This window comes from Onychomys torridus, chromosome 3 (genome assembly GCF_903995425.1).
Source record: "Onychomys torridus chromosome 3, mOncTor1.1, whole genome shotgun sequence".
Taxonomy (NCBI): domain Eukaryota; kingdom Metazoa; phylum Chordata; class Mammalia; order Rodentia; family Cricetidae; genus Onychomys; species Onychomys torridus.
The window spans coordinates 76,699,904-76,711,144 of NC_050445.1; the positions used below are offsets into that span (position 1 = coordinate 76,699,904).

Genomic DNA, 11,241 nt, shown 5'->3' on the forward strand with positions numbered 1-11,241 from the left:
AGACCAAGTAGTCATGAATTTTCTCCCTAATCATTTAAGGCTATGAATCTCTAAGGCTCAATGTTGATAATATTCTTTTGTGAGTTAATTTACCATGTGAGCCCTTTGTGCTCGGAACATCACCACAAAGAGGAAGAAAACAGATACCTACTGCAAGTTGTTCTGTAGTAAGTTTCACTACAGTTCTCCAAGAGCTGCAGAAGGATCCAGTAGGACCTCAGGATGTGTGCATTTTCCCTAGTATGGAGCATTCAGCCTAGAACTGGTTAACTAGCATTTAATAGTTCACAACTTCTTGTCATCTCCTCATGAGATTGATATTATGATATGGAACATGAAAATTTCACTGGGAAAATGATTTCAAAGCTTTATTAAATGAATAGAAATAGTGTTAAACCCCACCCTCACATAACAGGGTTAAGAAAATTCAACCAGAGTTGTCAAAAGCTCCAGCTGTGGCTCCACTTGTTATCTGGTTGTTGATTTTATGGCAGCCATGCTGCCTGTGATTGGTCAGTTATCTATAGTTAGCACATTAAGTACATGCCCTTTATTGAATCTGCTAACACAGACAAACCAAGGTATTAACAGTTTCTGTCAAAATTTGCTTTGCTTACAAAGTTCTCAGTAGCTCGCTTTCTAGAGATGAATCTTATGACTGGAAGACTGTTCCTGAAGATTTGCTGGAAATGGGCTCAGGGGATGAGGCTCAATAGGTTGTATTCTTACTTACCAATACATGACATAAAATGACATGACATAAAATGTGCATGGTGGTGCATGTCTGTAGTTCTAGCACAGTGGAGGTGGAGGCAGTATTACCAGAATCAGACCTCCAGGTAATTCATAGCTCTATAGTGAAATCAGTGACAGTATGGAGTATGGGCAATGCTGTCTCAAAACAAACAAACAAACAACTATTGACAAAATGAAGAACATGAAGTATTAAAGAATATGAGGTATCTTGATTGTCAAGAAATCCACATTTGTACAGACATGATTACTTGATACTCCAGCCTACAGCCCTTCTCATCTACTCTACCTGTGATGAATTTCTTCTCCTTCCATTATCCTCATACTACAGGAGGTGATAAAGCTGTGAGTACTCAATATCTAATCCCAAGCATTTAATAAAGGAGGCTTCAGAAGTCCAAGGATTAAGACGTACTTCAAAGTGGCCTAATGATGCTGAATGCTCACAAGCAGAATATGTTGCCTTGATGCCATGGTGCCACATTCTCCTCTTGTTCTCTTTTTCATTGTCTGTATCCAAGTTTCTGCGTCAAGTTTTGATAAAGTATTGCTCTCATTTTCTGTATGTGTTATTATTTCATTTTGGCAACACAAATTCACTTTATCCATACCTCCAGGATAATTTATCTCTCTTTAGGATTTCTTTGCATTGCCAACTGTTCTCTGTTGCTAGCAAGGCATTAATTAGCTTAAACTTTCTCATTTCAGTGGCATTTAAAAAATATTTTTTAATTTAGAAAGTACTTTCAAATATTTGAAATGAATCTGCTTCAATTGATATACTCTGTTTTATCCTCCTTATATGAGACAACTGAATTCCAAATAAATATTAGAACATTCAGGAGAAAGAGTACACAACACAGGGCAGGGGTGCTTGGCCCCTTTCCTAGAAAAAGTTGGGGGTCAGCTAGTGCAGAGGAGGAAGGAGGAAGACAGCATTTTGCCATCTCTAGATGGATTTAGAAAGTGCTTGCAGCCGGATGGTGGTGGTGCATGCCTTTAATCCCAGCACTCGGGAGGCAGAGCCAGGCTGATCTCTGTGAGTTCAAGGCCAACCTGGGCTATGAAATGAGTACCAGGAAAGGCACAAAGCTACACAAAGAAACCCTGTTTTGAACCCCCCCAAAAAAAGAAAGAAAGAAAGAAAGAAAGAAAGAAAGAAAGAAAGAAAGAAAGAAAGAAAGAGTGCTTGCAGAAACAAGAGGCTGGTCATTCTAAATTAGCTGAGCACCCAATTCACATATTGTTAGAAATGACATGTGTACTTCACCTTAGAATTTTGAAGTAATTAATATTGATCTGCTAGGGATGCTATCTTTCTACAAAAAAAAAAATCTCAAAATTCGTAGTTAAGGGTAAATAGAGAACACACTGAATGCATTTAAAAACCTTTTATTTTGATAACTTTGTATCTTAAAGTTCTAAAGAAAATCCATTTGAATTTAGAACCTGAGGGAAAATATGATGTATTGTGATAAAAATATACCAACTTGAATTTAAAATTATGAGGCCAAAATTAAAGGAGAATATAAATAACTGAAAGCACCTTAATTATTTTTAAAATTAAAACATTTTAAACTAAAAATGTCTATAGGTATTTATGCAGATTAAAATCTGTGCTCTTCTTAGGTAATGCAATGTTTATAAAGATCTTAGCATATTTCTATATGCGTTACTGTAGCTAAAATCATATCATCTCACAGTGAATGGCAAAGTGATAGAAAACCAACACTCATGATTAGGCCTATGGAAACAAAGAATGAAGAACTAAAGATAGATGAAAGCAAATAAAGCAGATGATAATTATTATAATAATGTTAAAAATTGAATGCCACATAGGACTTCTTGTAAGTATTTAAAATCTCAGGAGGAAAAAAAATACTCAAACAAATGTCCTTATTCTTCTGGTTTTCCTAACTCCACTCCTAATCTCAGGGTAGCCTGTGTTCTGGGTCTCTACAATGATACTTTTCCAAAAGTTCTAACATAGTCTCCTAGTTTCTTCACTCCTTTCCTTTTAATACCTTTTTAGTTCCCATAGTTTCCTCATTTCTAAATTATTCAGACACACCACATAAACAGAAGGCTTTTTTCATATCAGACATTTATAAGTTCGAGTGACCTTCCCAGAAGTCAGGCTAGCATGGGGCAGTGTAAGGACAGAACTCTTTCTCATGTGGAAACTACTTCCTGGCCTTTGTCCACAGTTTGTCCTGGAGTCTTTGCTCCTATTGCTCAACTTGATTAGGCAACAAGAAAGAGCAGGTGGCTTACCCGGTCATATAAGGGATGCTTACCATCCTAAAAGAAGGACTGAGCTCCTTTACCTTGAACTTAATTGAGCTATACTTTATGTCAACAGCTAAATATTTAGATACCTGAGCAAAATTTCAGAATAAGACAACTAGGAAAATAACATTGTAATAAAACAGTAAATTCCACCTAAATGTTGTCTTGTAGCCTTCCTTTTATGTGGGTAAATAAAATTAAGGATATTGTCATGAGGGCTTTAAAAGTCTCTGTGCACAGGGACAAAATCTGATTGGAAAGTGGGTGGCACAATTGTGTAGTGTACTGACTGACCTTTCAAATAACAACATCAGCCTTACACCTATATGCCTAACTAACTTGCAAACTGGTAATTCTTTCAGAAGCACCTTTAAGAGAACTAAGTTGTTTTATGTTATACCAATGGTTAGCCAAGAGAGTGCTTTCCCCATGTTAGAGAGCATTCCAGAAACAGATGTGTCATATAAACAGTCTTGCTGTGAGTGCTGGGAGGTAGTACTATTTTCCCAATAATACAAGTGGCAAAAGTGATACTCTGAGGTTGGGAAACTTACTAAAGTTTAAGTGGAATTGAATGCCAAGTTAAATGTTTGTTGTTTGGTTCAGACTCTCTCCCTTATATCACACTGTTATCTAATACTATCAACCTGAAACAACACAGAAAAACACAGGAAAGCAGTCTTTAAATTTGTATTTCTCGTTACATGACTCATGAAATGGTACTATACATGATTTTAAAAAAAAACAAGTAATCCTACTTATAATAGGAAAATAAAATGCTGTCTAAATTGAGGTCATTTTTGTATGACTAATACATTTCCAAGCCTTTGTGTTTGTACTTTTCAAAACATGTTGTTGTAAAGGAAATAATTTTTCTGTGTTAAAAAGATTTTTAACTGACAGGAAAATTCAAAAAATGGATTATTTCCATGTTTCCATTACTTGGAGATACAGAATGGTCCTCCTCACCAAGGGAATGTGAAACAGCAAATTTACTTGGACCAACTGTTATGGATGCAGGAAAGTGTCCTTATTGTTTTGGGCAGGATAGAATTGTCAAGATGAGACTTTGTGATGACTATTTGTCATATAAACTGAAAGAAATTTCAGAGTTACAAGCTCAGGTCTACAATACTCTTCTACATTTCATTTTTACCCCACACCTCCATTCTGTAAGATCCAGGGTGTTTTCTATTATCATTGGCAAGAAACTTTAAAATATGGAGAGTTTTACTTATATTGTCTTTATAACTCATAGCCTATTTTCTGCAACAGGCATTACATTAATAAAGATAGGAAACCTCTCATAAATTTGGTGTTATGGTATTTCTTTGTCATCATTATGGGTACTTTGTAAATAGTAGCCATTTTTCCCCTTGACATAATTACACTTTTCCAGAGCATTGATTACAATTTTGAGATCTAGAAGTACTACGAATCAACATCTAGCACAGATGCCTGCACTCTTTACTAAGCCAATGGTACCTCAATGTTTTGTAGTTTCGGTGAAATATTTCTGCTTTGAGATCCCCATAGCCATACACTAGATGAAAGGCAAGGCAAATTAGTGTTCAGGCAGAATTATAATGGCTTTCTCTTTTTAAAAACTGAATAGTAGCCTCCCTGGAGTTATGTAGCAGTCTAATCATCTTTGTTTTACATCTGGTATCCTCCTATCAGTGAGTACATACCATGTTTGTCCTTCTGAGTCTGGGTTACCTCACTCAGGATGATTTTTTCTACATCCATCCATTTGCCTGCAAACCTCATGATGTCATTGTTTTTCTCTGCTGAGTAGTACTCCATTGTGTATATGTACCATATTTTCTTTATCCATTCTTCAGTTGAAGAGCATCCAGGTTGTGTCCAGGTTCTGGCTACTACAAACAATGCTGATATGAATATAGCTGACCAAATGCCCTTGTGGTATGATTGAACATTCCTTGAGAATATGCCCAAGAGTGCTATAGCTGGGTGTTGGGGGAGATGGATTCCCAATTTTCTAAGGGAGCGCCATATTGATTTCCAAAGTGGCTGTACAAGTTTGCATTCCCACCAGCAGTGGAGGAGAGTTCCCCTTGCTCCACATCCTCTCCAGCATAAGCTGTCTTCTGTGTTTTTGATCTTAGCCATTCTGACAGGTGTAAGGAGGTATCTCAGAGTCGTTTTGATTTGCATTTCCCAGATAATTAGGGATGTTGAGCAATTCCTTAAATATCTTTCAGCCATTTGAACTTCCTCTGTTGAGAATTCTCTGTTTCGTTCTATCGCCCATTTCTTAATTGGACTATTGGGCACTTTGTTGTCTAATTTCTGAAAACGGGACCCTAGGAAAGACACAGGGGTCACCCAATGACAGAAAAATGGATGAGATCTACATGAACAACTTGGACGAGAAGGGGAGTAATGAAGGGCAAGGTTTGAGGGAAAGAAAGCTTAGGGGAGTAGGAGATCCCAGCTGGATCAAGAACAGAAAGGGAGAACAAGGAATAACAGACCATGATAAATGAAGACCACATGAGAACAGGAATAGGCAGAGTGCTCGAGAGGTCCCCAGAAATTCACAATGATACATCCTCTGTAGACTACTGGCAATGGTGGAGAGAAAGCCTGATCTGACCTAGTCTGGTGATCAGATGACTAAACACCCTAATGGCCGTGCTGGAACTCTCATCCAATAACTGATGGAAGTGGATGCAGAGATCCTCAGCCAGGCCCCAGGTGGAGCTCCAGCTGTCCAATTGTCGAGAACGAGGAGGGACTGTAAGAGTGTGAATTGTTGAGACCAAGATTGGAAAAAGCACAGGGAAAAATAGCCAGACAAATCAAGCACATGAATTATGAACCAAAGGCTGTGGAGCCCCCAGCTGGATCAGGCCCTTTGGGTAAGTGAGACAATTGAATAGCTTGAACTGCTTGGGAGGCATCCAGGTTGTGGGACCAGGACCTGTCCTTAGTGCATGAGCTGGCTGTTTGGAACCTGGGGCTTACACAGGGACACTTTGCTCAGCCTGGAAGGAGGGGACTGGACCTGCCTGTACTGAATCCACCAGGTTTAAATGAATCCCCAGGGGAGTCTTGGCCCTGGAGGAGATGGGAATGGAGGGGAGGAGATGAAGGGAGGTGGGGGTGGGTGCAGGAGGGGGGAGGACAGGGGACCCCATGGCTGATGTGTAAAATTAAAACACAAATATAATAATAATAATAATAATAATAATAATAATAATAATAAAACTGAATAGTAGCATAAGGCCATTTCCTTGCTACTCCCCCAACTCCTTTCCCCAATTTTCAGATTCATATATATTCAGTCCATAGAGAAAGAAGAGTAGGAGAGACCAACTTTTCAGTTAATACCACACAGTAACCTATTTGAAATTGTAGGAAGTAAACATGTGACTTAGAAGTTAGTTGAGAGATCAACAAGGACAGTGATCTGATAAATACATCCAGAGAATAATTAAAGCCTTAATTTGTCCTAGAAGATTAGTTGGACCCACATAGAAGGAAGTAAAATTATGAATAAATAATGGAAAGTGCTTAAATAAAACCTTCTGTGATTGTATTAGCAGTTGATGATGGGATTAGAAAAGGCAGGTGAAGCACTGAAGTTTTGTTTGACTTAAAAGCTCCTATCTATGGGGACAGGGAAATAGACTGAGACAGCTCACATATATGGTATAAGAAAGTGGATGAGATCAATCACAGGACACATGGAGGCCTGGCTATAATCCAACATGGATCATGTACTGAAAAAACAAAAGTGATGACTGGATAGTTCCAAAATTGAAAATTACGACCAAGACTTCTGATTAACACTGCCTGCTTAATATAGCATTTATGTTCATTTTTGCCTGAAATTCTCACTAAAATGCAATCTATAGAAAGACTAACATAAATTTGCAAAAAATGTAAATGACACAGGACAAAAGCTAAGAAAATATTCAGAAAGCAGATCGACCCAAAGGTATCAAATTTCAATCCCTTCACCTAGGACAGATGCCAAAAGAATGTGACAAATAATCTTATCAAACACAATGAACTAGTGGCAAGGGGAGCCATGGAGATCAGGGTCAAAGTTAATGATCTTTAGGGGAACTCTTAAACTCTAGATCCTGTTCACTTGTCATCATGGTCTGTCTATTACCCTTCTGCACCTTACCAAAATGTCGGGTATTTCCTTTTTGAACCAGACACTGACATAAGAACAAGAGGCTAAGCTAGACAGTGTTATGGAATCATGTCAAAAAAAAAAAAAAAATACAAGCACAATTCCTCACACTGACTCCTTCAGTGCTAGCTCCTGGGTTCTGGCAAAATGTTCATTATAGTACTGCTTTGTGGAGAAGTGGGGTGGTACAAGAGAAAACAATAGTTGTTGCATTTTTTAATTTTAAAAAATATAATGGTATTATTCTTTGAGAATTTTACATATGCACAGAATATACCTTGATCACATTCACCCCACTGTCTTCTAATTCTTCTAAGATTCAACCTTTTTACAACTTTCCAAATTTTATTTCTTTTTACCTATTTATTTGTTGTAAATTACCAATTCCAATCTGTATTATCCACACACTTGTGTAGCCATCTACTGGAGAATAAAAGACTCTTTTTATTTTATTTTATTTTATTATTTTATTTTATTTTGTGTTTGGGGCATAGATGTTAAGAACTGAAATATCATCATTGTGAATTTTTCCTTTGATGACTATGTAGTGTCCTTACCTATCTCTTGATGAGGTTTGAGTTGAAGTATGTTTTGTCAGGTATTAAAATATTTAACATCTGCTTGTTTCTTAGGTCCATTTGCTTCAAATATCTTTTTCTAAACCTTTACTCTGAGGTAATGTTTGTCCTTGATGTTAAGAAATATTTCTTTTTTTAAAATATATTTATTTTATTTTTTTCATATGGATATTTGTGTTTTAATTTTACATATCAGCCATGGGTTCCCCTGTCCTCCCCCTCCTATCACTGCCCCCACCTTCCCCCAGTCCCTTCCCCTCATTTCCATCTCCTCCAGGGCAAAGACTCCCCTGGGGATTCAGGTGAACCTGGTAGATTCAGTACAGGCAGGTCCAGTCCCCTCCTTCCAGGCTGAGCAAAGTGTCCCCACATAAGCCCCAGGTTCCAAACAGCCAATTCATGCACTAAGGACAGGTCCCGGTTCTACTGCCTGGGTGTCTCCCAAACAGTTCAGGCTATTCAATTGAATCACTTATCCAGAGGGCCTGATCCAGTTGGGGGCTCCACAGCTTTTGGTTCATAATTCATGTGTTTCCATTAGTTTGGCTATTTGTTCCTGTGCTTTTTCTGATCTTGGTCTCAACAATTAGACCCAGCTATACCACTCTGGGGCATATACACAAGGAATGCTCAATCATACCACAAGGACATTTGCTCAGCTATGTTCATATCAGCATTGCTTATAATAGCCAGAACCTGGACACAACCTAGATGCCCATCAATTGAAGAATGGATAAAGAAAATGTGGTACATATACACAATGGAGTACTACTCAGCAGAAAAAAAAATGACATCATGAGGTTTGCAGAAATGGATATGCTGAGTGAGGTAACCCAGACTCAGAAAGACAAACATAGTATGTACTCACTCATAGGTGGATACTAGATGTAAAACAAAGATGACTAGACTGCTACACAACTCCAGGGAGGCTACCTAGAAAATGGGACCCTAGGAAAGACCCAGGGATCACTCAATGACAGAGAAATGGATGAGATCTACATGAACAACGGGACATGAGTGGAGGTAATGAAGGGCAAGGTTCGAGAGAAAGGGAGCTTAGGGGAGCAGGAGATCCCAGCTGGATCAAGAACAGGAAGGGAGAACAAGGAAAAACAGACCATGATAAATGAAGACCACATAAGAACAGGAAGAAGCAAAGTACTAGAGAGGTCCCCAGAAATCCACAATGATGCATCCACTGTATACTACTGGTAATGGTCGAGAGAAAGCCCGAACTGACCTAGTCTGGTGATTGGATGGCCAAACACCCTAACTGTCGTGTTAGAACTCTCATCCAATAACTGATGGAAGTGGATGCAGAGATCCTAGGCCAAGTCCCAGGTGGAGCTCCAGGTGTCCAATTGTCGAGAAAGACTCTTAAAGAGAACTGACTCTTCCTTTCCCAGAAGCCATTAGTTTCACTAGCTCCTCTGCAGTTAATTTTTAGTTAGTTTTTGCTCTTTGCGGGCCTGCCACTCAGCTCCTAAATAAATACACAGATACTTACCCTTCTTATGAATGCCCAGCCTTAGCTTGACTTGTTTCTTACAAGCTTTTCTTAAGTTAAATTATCCCATCTCCTTTTTGCCTTTGGGTGTTTATCTATTCTGTAATTCCTTTCTTTCATTCTTACATCATGGCTGTTTGTGTAGCTTGGTGGCTGGCCCCTGGTGTCCTGCTCTCCTTCTCTCACTCCTCCTTCTTTCTCTCATTTATTTTCACTACCTGGATGCCCCTCCTACCCTTTCTCCTGCCTAGCTATTGGCCATTCAATTTTTCATTAGACCAATCAGATATTTTAGACAGGTACAGTAACACAGCTTCACAGAGTTAAACAAATGCAACATTAAAAGAATGCAACAAATCTTTGCATCATTAAACAAATATTCCATAGCATAAATAAATGTAGCACATCTTAAATTAATATTCTACAACACTCCTCAGCTAGAGGTGATGACTCATATGTTGCTTCTCTGTCCACTCTGGGAAGTTAACTGTTGCTGTCTGTTCATGAGTGCATCAGTCCTGTCTTGTTCAGAAGGCATCTTTTTACTGAAGGCCTTCCCGATATCTAGCTCTTACAGTCTCTTCCTTCTCCATTCTTTCGAATGTTCCCTGAGCTTCGGGAAGTTGAGTGTGATACAGGGGTCTCATTTGTAGCTGAGCACCCTTCAGGTTGGTACTATCAGTGGAGGTAGAAGAAATGGGAAAAGGCAGGAAAAATGACTGGGGCCTCATCAGATCACATTACATTACACAGCATTGTCCAAGGGGATAAGTACAAATATGCACATACTGTGAAATGTCCAATAGCTACATTAAACATTGAAAATAAACAGGTGATATTGATAATAATGTTACTTATCCCAATATAAAGATGACATCATTTCAACATATATTCAATGTAAAAAATAATAAATGTATAACACAAATTTTTGAAGAAATGTTTTCAAAATCCAGTGTTTCCTTTTTTTTTTAAATATGCGAATGCAGTTCCCCACTACCACAAATTATGCAGTGGAGTTTCCTGCATTTGGGGAAATCGCAGGGGTCAGCACATCTGGAGTGCAATGGATAAGCCTCGCCCTGGGAAAACCACCTTCATGATCATGGTATCTTCCCTGCCAGGTAAGTAATTTTTGCATTGTTTTTCTTTTTCTTTTTCTTTTTCTTTTTCTTTTTCTTTCTTTTTTTTTTTTTTGAGCTGAGGATGGAACCCAGGGCCTTGCACTTGCTAGGCGAGCGCTCTACCACTGAGCTAAATTCCCAACCCTCAGTGTTTACTTTTATAGCATTTCTAAGTTTGGTTTATTAGCATTTTGAATTCTGTGCTGTCATGTGTGTATAATGACTATTCATTGATCTTTGTGCTATAGCTCCCAAGTAAAACCTGTATTCATTCCCTACAATATTAAATATAAAGACATAAAAATCAATAACCTGATAAAAACATATAGATGAATTTTAAAAACAAATAACTAATAAGGCTTAAAATAAAAAGATATTTTAAAGAATGAAATATTTTATGATTATTGCCTTCAGAAAACCAAAACACAAAACAAAAATACACGTTATCGACATAGAATTGGTGAAATAGAAAACTATGACACCATAAAAGATGCAAATAAAGTTAGTGGTTGTGTAACTAATCCAGTAGCGATTAACTGAACTCTTAGGATAGCAGTATACTAGGAGAGAAGAACCAGTTTTACAACATGGGATTCTATTGGTGAGGTGCAGAAGCAGTGACCGTTTGTCTAGGGCCAACTTCTTTCACTGTGGTTTTCCCTTCTGGGCACTGTGATGGCTTTGGTCTGGGCTCTTCTTGAATCTGCCCTCCAATGACTTTGACTGCTCATGGTCATGTTTTATTGACCTGTGGTGAACATTTGGAGTATATGGAGCTATTCCTATGTCTCACCAGTTTTTGAATGGGGAATGAAGACAAAG

The 11,241-nt window shown here is 38.2% G+C and overlaps 1 non-coding gene across 1 annotated transcript; it reads right to left on the reverse strand.

The window, feature by feature from the left end:
* Positions 1-10,265: 10,265 nt before the first annotated feature.
* Positions 10,266-10,427, reverse strand: LOC118580977. Its single transcript, XR_004944625.1, has one exon. It is a non-coding gene; the product is annotated as a U1 spliceosomal RNA (small nuclear RNA).
* Between the last annotated feature and the right edge of the window lie 814 nt (positions 10,428-11,241).